The sequence below is a fragment of the Tamandua tetradactyla genome, chromosome 21 (genome assembly GCF_023851605.1).
Source record: "Tamandua tetradactyla isolate mTamTet1 chromosome 21, mTamTet1.pri, whole genome shotgun sequence".
In the NCBI taxonomy this organism is placed as follows: domain Eukaryota; kingdom Metazoa; phylum Chordata; class Mammalia; order Pilosa; family Myrmecophagidae; genus Tamandua; species Tamandua tetradactyla.
This window is the reverse complement of record NC_135347.1, coordinates 60,854,393-60,865,400: the sequence shown is the minus strand read 5'-3', so window position 1 is coordinate 60,865,400 and position 11,008 is coordinate 60,854,393. Positions and strand designations below refer to the sequence as shown.

At 46.5% G+C, this 11,008-nt stretch overlaps 1 pseudogene; it reads right to left on the bottom strand.

Moving 5' to 3' along the window:
- Positions 1-6,434: 6,434 nt before the first annotated feature.
- On the bottom strand, positions 6,435-8,891 carry LOC143665733 (heat shock protein HSP 90-alpha pseudogene; annotated as a pseudogene).
- Positions 8,892-11,008: the final 2,117 nt, after the last annotated feature.

The following is an 11,008-nucleotide window of genomic DNA, read 5'->3' as shown; positions in this document are numbered from 1 at the left end:
GGGCATGCCATCACCTGGGTACTGCTGTCACTTGGGCGCTGCTGTCACCAGGGCAATGCTGTCTCTTGGGCAATGCTGTCACCAGGGCAATGCTGTCACTTGGGCATGCTGTCACCTGGGCATGCTGTCACCTGGACACTGCTGTCACCTGGGTACTGCTGTCACCTGGGCTCTGCTGTCACCAGGCACCCACGCCCAGGCAGATGCACTGACCCGGCTCTGCTAAACTGCAGCTCTGGGAAGTGCGCCCAGAGCAGCGGGAGGTGAGCTTGCCTGGGACAGCGTGTCCCCTGGCCTTGCTGAGTCAGCCCTGACACCCAGGCGTCCGGTTGTCTGACGTGCGGAGGGAAGTGTGTTCCCAGGGCGCTCTGCTAAGGCCTGGGGCTGAGACTGCAGAGCCACATAATTTACAGACACCTCCCTGAGGAGGTGAGATTTAAGCAGGGCTGCTGGCATCTGAGCTCTGCTCCTTCCACCGCTGTGACAGCTTTGCAGGCAGATGCTTCCTTCTTCTGACACGGAAGGCTGGGGGCCATGCTTGGAGGGCTGCAGGGGAGCTGCTCGCCCAGGGAAGCCGGGCCAGGCTGGCTCCCGGCCCCCAGACTCACTCCTGGGCATCGGCTGAGAGGTCGTCTCCACCTGTTACTGCTGCTTGGCTGGCTGCTGACGAGCAGAAATCAGGTCGAGGAGAAGATTGAGGTTGGTGGAGCTGTGGCTGTGACCACAGCATCCCCTCCTCATCCCTCGGATGGCACATGGGGAGGAGTGCCCCACTCAGGCCGCTTCCGGGGTTCCCCTGAGGTCACGTAGTGAGGCCTCAGGACGCCAGGCCACAGGACCGAGGGCCTCCGCTTGGGGCCAGCAGTGGGGTCCAGGTCCCGGCCCCTCCGCTGTCTGCTAGGCCAGGCCCGCCGGGCTGTGCAGGCCGTGCTGTGCATTTAGACCGAGACATGACCTCACGCCTCGACCAGGTGGAAGGATGTGTTGTTAGGATGGCAGCCGAGACGGCTTCTGTCGTGGAGCCCCGGACTGAGAAGCACCTACTGGCCCTGGACGCCCTGCTTCGAGGCCCACTCCACGCAGGGTCCAGCTGAGGTCCACACCACACAGGGTGCCCCTGGGGCCAGCTGAGGTCCACTCCATGCAGGGCTGCCCCTGGGGCCAGCTGAGGTCCACACCACACAGGGTCCAGCTGAGGTCCACACCACACAGGGTGCCCCTGGGGCCAGCCGAGGTCCACATTGCACAGGGCTGCCCCTGGGGCCAGCTGAGGTCCACTCCATGCAGGGCTGCCCCTGGGGCCAGCCAAGGCCCACGCCACACAGGGCTGCCCCTGGGGCCATCCAAGGCCCACACTGCACAGGAGTGCTCCTGGGACCAGCTGAGGTCCACTCCATGCAGGGCTGCCCCTGGGGCCAGCCAAGGCCCACGCCACACAGGGCTGCCCCTGGGGCCATCCAAGGCCCACACTGCACAGGAGTGCTCCTGGGGCCAGCTGAGGTCCACACCATGCAGGGCTGCCCCTGGGGCCAGCTGAGGCCCACATTGCGCAGGGTTGCCCCTGGGGCCAGCTGAGGTCCACTCCATGCAGGGCTGCCCCTGGGGCCAGCTGAGGTCCACACCACACAGGGTCCAGCTGAGGTCCACACCACACAGGGTGCCCCTGGGGCCAGCCGAGGTCCACATTGCACAGGGCTGCCCCTGGGGCCAGCTGAGGTCCACTCCATGCAGGGCTGCCCCTGGGGCCAGCCAAGGCCCACGCCACACAGGGCTGCCCCTGGGGCCATCCAAGGCCCACACTGCACAGGAGTGCTCCTGGGGCCAGCTGAGGTCCACACCATGCAGGGCTGCCCCTGGGGTCAACCGAGGCCCACATCGCACAGGGGTGCCCTTGGGGCCAGCCTGGCCCACTCCTTTTCCCTTGTGCCAAGCAGAAAGGGGCAGTTTGAACACACCTGCTTATTCACCCAAATTCACCAAGCGGACGAGTTTCTCTACAGGGGAGGTGGGAGTATAAGGGTGAAGATAATCCAGAAGTGCCCCAGGACAGTTTTCTCTATTCAAAGACATGTGAGTAGGGGAAAAGCATTCTATACCCCACAGACACACCTTAAGCATAAACCGTGGAATTTTAGACCTAAGAGGAATTAAAAGAACATTTTTTAAAGGAACTGTTAGAATAGTTTATTTATTCACTTTTTCAACGTGTGAGGCCCAAGCAGGTTGGCTGCAATGGACACAAAACAGCTCTGAACGCAACATGATCAAACTAAGAGGAGTCACAGACCAAGCAGATCATAAGCTGTAATAAGAACTAAAAAATCCAGTCATCACATTAATATGAAAGGGTAAGGGGCCCGGAATAGCCAAAACTGTGAAGAATGAAGTTGGGGGACTCACACTTCTCAATTTAAAAACATGTGACAAGGTTGAGTACAAAGCAGCATGGCGCCGGCAGGTGTATGCGTCGACGGAATCGAACGAGAGCCAGAAGGCGAGCCACACACCTACGGCCAACTGAAGTATTTTAAATGCAATTTTATTGAAATATATTCTATATTCACATAGCATATATCATCCAAATTGTACAGTGGTTCACAGTGTCATCATGTATCTGTGTATTCGTCATCACAATTGATCTTTGAACATTTTCATTACTCAAAAAAAAAGGAATAAATTTAAAAAAGAACACCCAAAACATCCTAAACCCCCACTATTAATTGTCTATTTTTTTTTTACTTACCTTTACATACACTGATAAAGGGACTGTTAGTCACAAGGTTTTTACAATCTCAAGGCCTTAGAGCTCCTTAGTTACTCAGTCATCTTCAAGAATCAAGGTTATTGGATTCCAGTTCAACAGTTTCAGGCATTTCCCTGTAGCTGCTCCAATACACCAGAAACTGATATCTATGTACTGTATAAGAATACCCTCCAGAAAGACGTCTTGAGCCTATTTGAAATCTCCCAGACACTGAAACTTCACTTTGTCTCATTTCTCTTTCCCGTTTTGGTCACAAAATCTCTCTCAATCCCACAATGCCAGGGCCAGGCTCGTCCCCAGGAGACATGTCCCATGTAAGGGGAGGGCAGGGAGTTCACCTGCTGAGTTGGCTGAGAGAGAGAGGCTACATTTGAGCAACAAAAGAGGTTCTCTGGGGGTGACTCTCAGGCATAATTATAAATAGGTTCAGCCTGTCCTTTGCAGGAATAAGTTCCATAGGGGCAAACCCCAAGACCGAGGGCCTGGCCGGTCAAGTTGGCAGTCCCCAGTGCTTGTGAGATACCACTCTTCCCCAAGTGGGGAATTGCCACCTTTTTGAAGTCCCCCAAGGGGACTTTGCAAATACTTTTTAATTTTCTGCCCAGATTACTCTGGGATGTATTGGGGCATTGCAGTAACCTGTACAAACCAACATGATCTCACTCCCTATTCAAGGTGCCATGTAGTTGTGGTGTTTGAATAGCTGACCACACAAGTTAGGTTAGATAGTGTGCTATTAAAAATAAAAATTTTGCACCGAATAAGCATATCTTTCTTTGATATCACACAGAAGTTGAAGTTTTAATATAGTCAATATCATCCTTTACTCTTTAGTCTGGTTTACCTTAGTCCTACCCAGATCAGCTTCATTCATATCTCTAATTAAAGTCTGATCACTTTTTCAGTGTTTTTAGCAGTTGCTATCTGGGGTAATGCTGACTTTCTTTTAGCCTCTGGTGCCTTAGACCAGCTAGAAGTAAAAACCTAAAATTGTGGAATTGTAACCCATACCAAACTCTGAAATCTGTTCTACAACTAATTGCTGCAATGTACTTTGACATCTATTAGTTTTATGTATATATGCTATTTAAATAGAAGGAGGAGTATAACAGAAAAGATAGGCTTTAACAAATGAGTATGACTGTTGAATCATTATATTGATATTTCTGTTGGTCTCCAGTGTCTTGGAGTTGCTAGAAGAAAAAATGAAAAATTGTGGAACTGTAACCAATACCAAATTTTAAAATCGGTTCTACAACTATTTGTTAAAATGTACTTGGAAATTTATTGCTTTTTTTGTATATATGCTATATTTCACAATAAAAAGAGTTAAAAATTAAAAAAATATATATAGCCTTAAATGCATCTATTAAGCAAATGTCTAATCTTTAATATGTAACTGTCCTTGGTTTGTTACCCACCCAAAATCAAGCAGAAGTGCCCTGTGCTGTCTCCGTCCTTCGCGCCTGCCGTCTCTCCACTCCAACTCTGCTTTCATTGCCTGTGGCGGCACGTCTGGGCACTGCCACTCTCGATTTGGCTGAGCTCTTGGCAGTGCCACCACCTGCCTCTTGAGGGAATCTTGCTAATCATAAAATGTCAGAACTAGAAGGGACCTCAAAGATTAACTTGTCCAGTGATTTTCAAAATTTTCTTTTTCTTGGTGAAACCCATTTATAAAATTAAATCTTCCATGGAAATCTAAAGGATGCTAGTGCTTGGGATGAGTCGCGGGCAGCGGGGACAGGAGCCTGCCCACCCAGCCTTCGCTGGGCCTGCTCCCATCCTCTGCCCTGCCCTCACTTCCCAGCCCCTGAGGTCATGGGCCCATTTTGCAGACGAGCAAAGCGAGGTACAGAAAATCAAATCACAGTCAGTGACCAGACTTCAGAGCACAGATTCTAGGATCTGGTAACAAACTGCTTACAAAAATTCAGGCATGCTTTTAACTTTTCATTTGGTAAAATTCTGATGTTTCTGGCATTAAATGAATGAATTAAATGAGCCTTTTCTTTACTTATGGATTTAGCCTTTTAATTATTTTGCCAAATATTGTCAAGTGGTTTAAAAAAATTAACAATCTGAATAGAGACCAAAAAAATTGGCTTCTGGCATGTTCTAGTTTGCTAGCTGCCAGAATGCAATATATCAGAAATGGAATGGCTCTTAAAATGGGGAATTTAATCAGTTGCTAGTTTACAGTTCTAAGGCTGAGAAAATGTCCCAATTAAAACAAGTCTATAGAAATGTCCAATCAAAGGCATCCAGGGAAAGATACCTTGGTTCAAGGAGGCTGATGAAGTTCAGGGTTTCTCTCTCAAGTGGAAAGGCACAGGGTGAACACAGTCACAGTTTCTCTCATCTGTAAGGGCACATGGTGAACAAGGCATCATCTGCTAGCTTCTTCTCCTGGCTTCCTGTTTCATGAAGCTCCCCGGGAAGCATTTTCCTTCTTCATCTCCAAAGGTCGCTGACTTGTGGGGTCTCTGCTTCTCGTGGCTATGTCGTTCTGCTCTGCTCTCTCTGAGTCTTGTTTTCTCCAAAATGTTTCCTCTTTTATAGGACTTCAGAAACTAATCAAGACCCACTTGAATGGGTGGAGACATGTCGTCATCTAATCCAGTTTAACAACCACTCTTGATTAAATCACATCTCCAGGGAGATGATCTGATTACAGTTTCAAACATACAGTATTGAATAGGGACTATTCTGCCTTTATGAAATGGGATTTAGATTAAAACATGGCTTTTCTAGCAGACACACATCCTTTCAAACCAGCACATGACACTATTCTAATGAGTATGAGAGAGTGCCTGTAGTTAAGATTAGATTCCATAGCAAATAAAGACACCAGCATAACTGTGGCTTAACCAAGATGGGCATGTGCTTCTCGCGAGGTGAGGTCAGCAGGCGGAGTGCCCAGGGCGAGGACCAAGGCTCCACTCTGTCGAGTTGCTGCTGACCTGGGGCTGGGTTCCAGGCCTTTCGCCGATGTTTCCACCAGACCAGGACGGAGGAAAGCATGAGGAAGATGGTGGCAAGCGGCCCGGGCCAGGTAAGCGCTAGTGGAATTTCCCAGCCATTGACCAAAGAAACTTCTGCTTACGTCCCACCGAGTTGGAAGAGTCGCATGTGGTCCCCAAGTCTAAAGGAGGCTGGGGAACCACCTTTTTTTTTTTTTATCATACAACTTTTCTTTTTATTTACCAGTATGTGTTACCACCATCTTAAGCAGAACAGGATTTGGGCACTGTATGTCCACTCAGAAGCCTGGATGAGTGTTTCCCTTGCTTTGCAACAGTATAGGCAGTCTTAGAATTGTGCTACTCTAAACAATACTTTTCTTTGGAAAACAAGCCCTATGGATATTTGCTCCCATTGAGTTGGTTTAACATACTAATTTCTAGAGGCCTAGTAGTACATGCAGAGTTGTAAACTACAAGAGATGGAAAGTTTAAAAGGTAGATCCTCAAAGATGAAACAAGTCATTAAAGACTTCTTTTAAACATCAAGGTATATGCCTCAGAACACACACTTCGTGGTAGATTTGGTCTACTAGGAATCCGCTTGCTAAACACTTGAGACCACAAAGTTAACATTAGGTTACATACATCTTACAATAAACGCTTACCTCAATCAGTTAAAATAAGCCAACATGAAACAAGAAAAGAACTACTAGCTCTGCTTTAGTGCCTAAGTATCACAGTATCACACTTTAAAGTAGAAAGAAATCTTATCTTCCCCTTAAGTAGTTGTCATGCCATACAGATTTTTATGTTAACAAAAATAAACAAAAAATTCCTTGAAAATATATTATGGGTGGGAATGAAGAGCAACTATTGGGCACGTGTACACATCCTGTAGGGAAAGCTCAGTCCACTTCTTCCATGCGTGAGGTGTCATCATCTCCCTCAAGAGGTGGCATTTCTTCCGTTACAGCAGTACTGCTATCATCAGCAGTAGGGTCATCTTCATCAATACCCAGGCCGAGTTTAATCATCCTGTAGATTCTATTGGCATGTGTCTGGGGGTCTTCCAGACTGAAGCCGGAAGACAGGAGTGCAGTTTCATAAAGCAAGATGACCAAATCCTTCACAGACTTATCATTCTTATCAGCCTCTGCTTTCTGCCTTAAGGTTTCAATAATGGAATGGTCAGGGTTGATCTCCAGGTGTTTCTTTGCTGCCATGTAACCCATTGTTGAGTTGTCCCTTAGGGCTTGAGCCTTCATGATTCTTTCCATATTTGCTGTCCAGCCGTATGTGCTTGTAACAATGCAGCATGGAGATGTGACCAATCGGTTTGACACTACAACCTTTTCAACTTTTTTCTCCAAGATGTCTTTCATGATTTTGCAGAGATTTTCAAACTTTGTTTTTTTCTCTTCCTGTTTCTTTTTCTCTTCTTCATCTTCTGGGAGTTCCAAACCTTCTTTGGTGACAGACACTAAAGTCTTCCCCTCAAATTCCTTCAGCTGTTGGACACAGTACTCATCAATAGGCTCGATCATATAAATCACTTCTAGGCCATGCTTCCGGAGACGTTCCACAAAGGCAGAGTTGGCAACCTGATCCTTGGTTTCACCAGTGATGTAGTAGATATGTTTCTGGTTTTCCTTCATTCTGGTGCAGTAGTCCTTGAGAGAAACCATCTCATCACCAGAAGCAGATGTGTAGTATCTTAACAGCTCTGAAAGCTTCTTGCGATTTTGGGAGTCTTCGTGTATTCCAAGCTTAATGTTTTTAGAGAACTGCTCATAAAACTTCTTGTAGTTCTCTTTATCTTCTGCCAGTTCAGTGAAGAGCTCTAAGCACTTTTTGACCAAATTCTTTCTGATAACTTTCAAAATTTTACTTTGTTGCAACATTTCACGAGAAATATTTAGAGGAAGATCCTCAGAGTCCACCACACCTCTAATGAAATTCAGATATTCAGGGATCAGCTCCTCACAGTTATCCATAATGAAAACCCTGCGAACATACAACTTAATGTTGTTCTTTTTCTTCCTGTTTTCAAACAGGTCAAAAGGAGCACGTCTTGGGACAAAGAGAAGGGCTCTGAATTCTAACTGTCCTTCAACTGAAAAATGCTTCACTGCCAAGTGGTCTTTCCAGTCGTTGGTCAAGCTCTTATAGAATTCTCCATATTCTTCATTAGGAATATCGTCAGGATTTCTGGTCCAGATGGGTTTTGTTTTGTTAAGTTCTTCTTGATCAATATATTTTTCCTTGATCTTCTTTTTCTTTTTTTTGTCACCATCCTTCTTTTCTTCTTCTTCATCATCAGAACCAACATCCTCTATTTCTGGCTTATCATCAGACTCCTTTTCTTCTTTTTCTTCCTCTTTTTCTTCCTTTTCTTCAGCCTCATCATCACTTACTTCTTTATCACGTTCTTTCTCCACAAAAAGAGTAATTGGATAGCCAATAAACTGAGAATGTTTTTTCACTATCTCCTTTATTCTTCTTTCCTCCAAATACTCAGTTTGGTCTTCTTTCAGATGCAGAATAACCTTTGTTCCACGACCCATGGGTTTACCTGTGTCGGTCCTAACAGTGAAGGAGCCTCCCGCCGATGACTCCCAGGCATACTGTTCATCGTCATTGTGCTTGGTGATAACCGTCACCTTCTCCGCCACCAGGTAGGCAGAATAGAAACCCACGCCGAACTGGCCAATCATGGAGATATCGGCACCAGCCTGCAGCGCAGCGCCTCCATGAACGCCTTGGTGCCCGACTTGGCGATGGTGCCCAAATTGTTGATCAGGTCAGCCTTAGTCATCCCGATGCCGGTATCCACGATGGTGAGCGTCCGGTCTTGCTTGTTGGGGATAAGATTGATGTGCAGCTCCTTCCCGGAATCCAGCTTGCTGGGGTCGGTCAAGCTCTCATATTGGATTTTGTCCAGAGCGTCCGACGAGTTTGAGATAAGCTCCCTCAGAAAGATCTCTTTGTTAGAATAGAAAGTGTTGATGATCAAAGACATCAACTGGGCGATCTCGGCCTGGAAGGCGAACGTCTCCACCTCCTCCTCCTCCATGGGCTGGTCTTGGATCTGGGTCTCTTCAGGCATCTTGGCGATAGGAACACGCAGTTACCACACCGCAGCAACCCCTGGACGCTGAAGCAACTCGAACCACCTTTTTTTGAGGTGGTTTTACATTCGGCTGAAAAATCGGGTGTTCTGTTATAATGGAAGTAGAGAAGAATGAAATTGGGGGGATTCTCTGCCACAGAGCGAGTCTCTCATGCTTATTTCCATATTCTTCCATTTTCATAAGCAGAGTTTGAAGAAGCCTAAAGTTACTTTGCATGGGGTGGGGAGGGGCGGGAAAGGAAGGCAGACTCGAGAGGGGAGGGGTTGAATTAGCAATGTAGGCAGATGGGGTCAAGTTAGTGCTGATGGGCCAAAAACCTGAAAGTCTGTTAAGTGAGCAACAATTTTTTGGCACCAAAAAATTATACTCACCCCCTAGGCAGGGTTTCTAGGCAAATTGTTTATTAATTGAACAGTAATAATGTTGCATAGTATAATAGAACATTATTTCTCAGCCTTGATCTTGTTTTCCGGGTACAGGGGTTTATGAAGAAAATGTTAAGAAAACAAACAAACAAAAACTGGAAAACTTGAGGGAACATCTACAACTAAATCGCCAAAGCATGTCAAAGACCAAACATATACTGTACCAAAGCACGCCAGACCTAATGTGGGAAAAAAAACTAATATGAGGTTAGAATGTATGAAGCACCTTTATTTTACTTCAGCATCGATGTGGACAGCTGAGGACAGTCAGAGATGCTTCAAATAATGAGCATCCAATATAAAATTATTATTAATAATGACAGGGTTTCTCTTTAAATTTAAGGCCAGGTTACAGAGCACTTGGGTCTTGTCCCCACGGACAACGTATAAAGTACAGACGGCTTCTTAGTGCAGGAGCGCGTGCCTGCATCTGGGACATGAGAGCATTTAATAGACTGGATCCAAGCAGCTTTCTTTGGGGAAATTTCAATTTCACTGCAAGCAATTTACACAGAGTCCCAGCTTGAATTCACAGTTCATCCCGTGGTTGCTTTGGAGATAGCTTCTCTGTTGGAAAGGCAATTACGATCTACAGGCAAAGCCTGTCTACCATTAGTCTCCAGGTTTAAACGTTGACAGGTCGAGATGGGGTGGGGGTGGCTTCTGATTAATTCCTGCCCAGGCTTTGTCTTTCTAGTTCACAAAAGGAAAGGGATTTAAGTGTCACAATTTCCAGGTTTCCAAAGATGCTTTTTCCCCTAACATCTCAAGCTTTTGACCAAAATGAGAGCATTAGTCTTTCTTTGTAATTAGTGAGAATTTAGTTACGTTAGATATATATGAACAAGGCCATGAAATGACCAAAAGTCAGTGCCTTGAAGTTTTACCGAACCATGAAAAATACCTCTGGTGGGCCTGGGAGCTTCACTATTAGCACCCGACGTGGGTAGCTGTGAGATCTGTGCAGGGATTTCTGCTCTAATCTTTGTTTCTCTTCGAGTAAACGGGGTTGCCTCTGGTTGTTGAGCCTCTGGGCTGCTGCACCCCAAAGCAGCTCTACAGTAGTGTTCATGACGTGCCCTGCTCCCTTAAACGCTAAGGGGGGACATCGGTGTGTCCACAAATTACATCATGGCTCAGTCAGACAAATGTGTTTCATGAGTGACTTCTCAGGAGGGCTCACCTGGCCCCGAGCCTTGTGTCCATCGGAGCACTGAGCCGAGACCAGCAGCCTTTTCACCTAATTGACTTCGGCATGGGGAACTCTGAATCCTTCTCCTTTAATCATCACCTTATATTTGAGGCTAAAAGCCTGTAATTATTTGAAGTAGCTGAAATTTGAGTGACCCAGATAATTATCTCAGCAAGATGGACTTAAAGTTTATTGATGCAAATGCCAGTTTCGTTAAAGGTTTGGTGCAAAAGGCAAGGCTGTTGGACAGCTGGCTGATGGCCGTGAATTGACAACGAACGGCACCAAAGATGCAGGAACCACCAGGGGCTGAGAGGTAATTACCATCATTTCCATCGTATAGTTAGCAGAGGATTGAGGCAGGATAGGAAAACCTTTGTAGCTGATCATACTTTGCTCTGCCCACATTGCAAAATTAAGCTGCTTACGGCCAGAAGGCTTCCTCCTTCGCCCTTCCTCACCGCGAAGCCCTGCCAAGGCCCATACTCCATTCAGGCATTCGGTTAGCCAAAGAATGTCCGAGCAATCAA